The 4,229-nt window shown below is 41.7% G+C and overlaps 1 protein-coding gene across 2 annotated transcripts in view; it reads right to left on the bottom strand.

The window, feature by feature from the left end:
- Window positions 1-4,229, bottom strand: part of MROH8 (maestro heat like repeat family member 8) — a 49,681-nt gene that overhangs the window by 19,465 nt on the left and 25,987 nt on the right. The window lies entirely within an intron of this gene.

Below are 4,229 nucleotides of genomic sequence, written 5' to 3'. Positions count from 1 at the left end.
AAAAAAAAAAAAAAAGATGTTAATTCTAGCACTGTTTTTATTTTTCTTTTCTCTTTTATTTTTTGAGACAGTCTTGTTCTGTTGCCCAGGCTGGAGTGCAGTGGCACAATCTTGGCTCACTGTAACCTCCGCCTCCTGGGTTCAAGCAATTATCCTGCCTCAGCCTCCTGAATAGCTGGGATTACAGGCATGTGCCACCAATGCTGGCTAATTTTTTTTGTATTTTTAGTAGAGACAGGGTTTTACCATATTGGGCAGGCTGGTCTTGAACTCCTGATCTTGTGATCCACCCGCCTCAGCCTCCCAAAGTGCTGGGATTACAGGCATGAGCCACCGTGCCTGGCTTATTTTTATTTTTTAATTTTAATTTTTGTGAGCACAGAGTAGGTTTATATATTTGTGGGATATATAGATGTTTTGATACAGGCATGCAATGTGTAATAATCACATTATGTAAAATGGAGTATCCATCCCCTCAAGCATTTATCTTTTGTGTTATAAATAGTCCAATTATATTCCTTTAGTTATTTTAATTAATTATTTTTTGAAATGGAGTTTTGCTCTTTTCGCCCAGGCTGGAGTGTAATAGCTTGATCTCGGCTCACTGCAACCCCCGCTTCCTGGGTTCAAGCGATTCTCCTGCCTCAGCCTCCCGAGTAGCTGGAATTAACAGGCATGAGTGACTGTACCCAGTTAATTTTTGTATTTTTAGTAGAGATAGGGTTTTGCCATGTTGGCCAGGCTGGTCTCAAACTCCTGACCTCAGGTGGAGGTTACAGGTGTGAGCCACTGCACCCAGCCAATAAATGTACATTTAATATTACTAAATAAAAATATATTAAAATTTTAATATTAAAAAATTATTAATGCACAAGTAAATAATTTTTGACTATAGTCACCCTGTTGTGCTATAAAATATTAGGTCTTATTCATTCTAAAAATTTTTTTGGTATCTATTAACCAACCCCACCTCTCTCCAACCCTGCCACGACCCTTCCCAGCCTTTGATAACGATCCTTCTATTCTGTGTCTCCATGAATTCAATCGTTCTGATTTTCAGATCCCACAACATGTGAGAACATGTGATGTTTGTCTTTCTGTGCCTGGCATATTTCACTTAGCATAATGACATGTTGTTGCAAATGACAGGATCTCATTCTTTTTATGGCTGAATAGTCTCCACTGTATGTAAGTACCATATTTTCTTTATTTGTTCATCTGCTAATGGACACTTAGGCTGCTTCCAAACTTTGGCTATTGTGAAGAGCACCGCAACAAACGTGGGAGTGCAGATATCTCTTCGTATACTGATTTCCTTTCTTTGGGGTATAAACCCAGAGGTGGTCTAAAGACCACACTTTGGGCTGAGGGTGGTAGCCCACGCCTGTAATCCCAGCACTTTGGGAGGCTGAGGTGGGCAGATCACCCGAGGTCAGAAGTTTGAGACCAGCCTGACTAACATGGAGAAACACTGTCTTTACTAAAAATACAAAATCAGCTGGGCGTGGTGGCACATCCCTGTAATCCCAGCTACTAGTGGGAGGCTGAGGCAGGAGAATTGCTTGAACCTGGGAGGTGGAGGTTGTGGTGAGCTGAGATTGTGTCACTGCACTCCAACCTGGGCAACAAGAGTGACACTCTGTTTCAAGAAAGAAAAGAAAAGAAAACAAAACAAAAAACCCCACATACACTCTGGAAATAACTGCAAGACAATAGTAAAGAGAATTATGGTACAGCCAGTCTATGAATACAACCATTAGAAACCAAGTATCTGGCCAGGCGTGGTGGCTCAGGCCTGTAATCCCAGCATTTTGGGATGCCTGGGGGGTGGATCATGAGGTCAGGAGTTCAAGACTAGCCTGGACAACATAGTGAAACCCCATCTCTACTAAAAATACAAAAAATTAGCTGGGCGTGGTGGCGGGCACCTGTAATCCCAGTTACTCGGGAGGCTGAGGCAGGAGAATCATTTAAATGGGAGGTGGAGGTTGCAGTGAGCCAAGATCATGCCATTGCATTCCAGCCCAGGTGACAGTGCAAGACTTCATCTCAAAAAAAACAAAAAAAGAAAGAAGGAAATCAAGTATCTAAGGAATTTATAATGTGTTGTTCTGCTAAGTTAAAAAGCTGAATGCAAAGTTGAGATATAGCACTTAATTCTATTTATAAAATACTTTCATTAATATCCTGCTTTATTATGGAAAAAAATCCATGTAAGGTAGCTGGCAAAAATCATACCAGAAAAAAAATATAACCTTAAATAAATACTGGAGAAAACTGGATAAATTAAAACATTGGCTGGGTGTGGTGGTTCACACCTATAATTCCAGCACTTTGGGAAGCTGAGGTGGGCAGATCATTTGAGGTTAGGAGTTCGAGATCAGCCTGGCCAACATGATGAAACCCTGTCTCTACTAAAAATACAAAAAAATTAGCTTGGCATGGTGGTACATGCCTGTAATCCCAGCTACTCAGGAAGCTGAGGCAAGAGAATTGCTTGAACTTGGTAGGCGGAGGTTGCAGTCAGCCAAGATTGCACCATTGCACTCCAGCCTGGGCAATAGAGTGAGACTCCATCTCAAAATAAATAAATAAATAAAAATTTTAAAACAAAAAATAATAAAAATAAAAAAATAAGGTGGAAAAGTTAAATGAAGTTAAGAATGTGGCTGGCATACAGAATACGTAATCATCATTTGCTTCAGGCAGGCCACGGAGCAAGGTTCTGCACTTTCTCATGGCTAATGTAAAGGTACACACAATGATCCATATAACATGATTCACACTGTCCTTAAGATAAGAAGCAACTAGCCATGCAGAGGAAGCACAGCTTCCTAGGGTTGAGACAGAAAGAAATTTCTTCTGTGGCTCTACGGAAATAAGACATAGAAATATATACATGTATATATATATATATATATATATATATATATTTTTTTTTTTTTTTTTTTTTTTTTTTTTTTGAGATGGAGTTTCACTCTTTTCACTCTTGTTGCCCAGGCTGGAGTGCAATGGTGCAATCTCAGCTGACTGCAACCTCCACCTCCTGGGCTCAAGCAATTCTCCTGCCTCAGCCTCCCTAGTAGCTGGGATTACAGGCATGAGCCACCACGCCCAGCTGATTTTGTATTTTTAGTAGAGATGGAGTTTCTCCATGTTGGTCAGGCTGGTCTCAAACTCCTGACCTCAGGTGATCTGCCCGCCTCGGCCTCCCAAAGTGCTGGGATTACAGGCATCAGCCACCTCGTCCGACCAAGACATAGAAATATTGTGAACAGCCTTTGCAACCTATTTACAGTAAACACAGCAACACACAAAGCTGTATAACATCCTGAATTCACTGATATAACCTTCGTTTATTCAGTCAATAAATACAGTGTCAGTTATGTGCCAGGAACTATGACTGGCACTGGGGTTATAAGCAGTGAACAGAAGAGAATATCCCTGCTTGCGGAGGTGATGATCTAGTTGGGGAAACACCAAGTAAACAAAATAAATATGTAAAATGTATCATGTATCCAACGATGATAAATGTCACGATTAACAAAAATTCAGGGAAAAGGGATAACAATTGTTATTTTAGGATAGTCAGGGAAGGCCTCACTAATATTGAAATGAGAGATTGAGCCATGCAGATATCTGGGAGAAGAGTATTCCGGGCAGAGAGAATGGCAAGTGCCAAGGACTGAGATAGGTATGTTTGGTGTTTCTGAGGAACCATGAGTGGGTCAGGTTGGCTGGAGCAATGTAAACGAGAGGGAAAGAAATAGGAAGTAGATGAAGAATGGGCCAGAAGGTGTGGCAACCTGAGAACACTGTGAGTGAGGATTCTGGCTTTTATTGAGCAGAGAAGGGACATGAAGTGACTTACATTTACTCAATAACATTTAATTGAGCATCAACCACATGGCAGATTCTGTGCTAGGCAGGCACTGGGGCTACTGTGGTGAACAAAACCAGCATAATTGCTGGGCACAGTGGCTCATGCCTGTAATCCCAGCACTTGGGGAGGCAGAGGTGGGGGGACTGCTTGAGCCCAGGAGTTTGAGACCAGCTTGGGCAATATAGTGAGACCCCCATCTGTATAAAAAATAAAAAAATTAACCAGGTATGGTGGTGGGCACCTGTAATCCCAGCTACTAGGGGGGCTGAGGCAGGAGAATCACTTGAACCCAGGAGGAGGAGGTTGTAGTGAGCCAAGATTGTGCCACTACACTCCAGCCTAGGTG

Source organism: Cebus imitator, unplaced genomic scaffold, assembly GCF_001604975.1.
Source record: "Cebus imitator isolate Cc_AM_T3 unplaced genomic scaffold, Cebus_imitator-1.0 Scaffold18, whole genome shotgun sequence".
Classification (NCBI taxonomy): domain Eukaryota; kingdom Metazoa; phylum Chordata; class Mammalia; order Primates; family Cebidae; genus Cebus; species Cebus imitator.
Note: the sequence above shows the minus strand (reverse complement) of the source record. Positions and strands in the feature narration are given on the sequence as shown.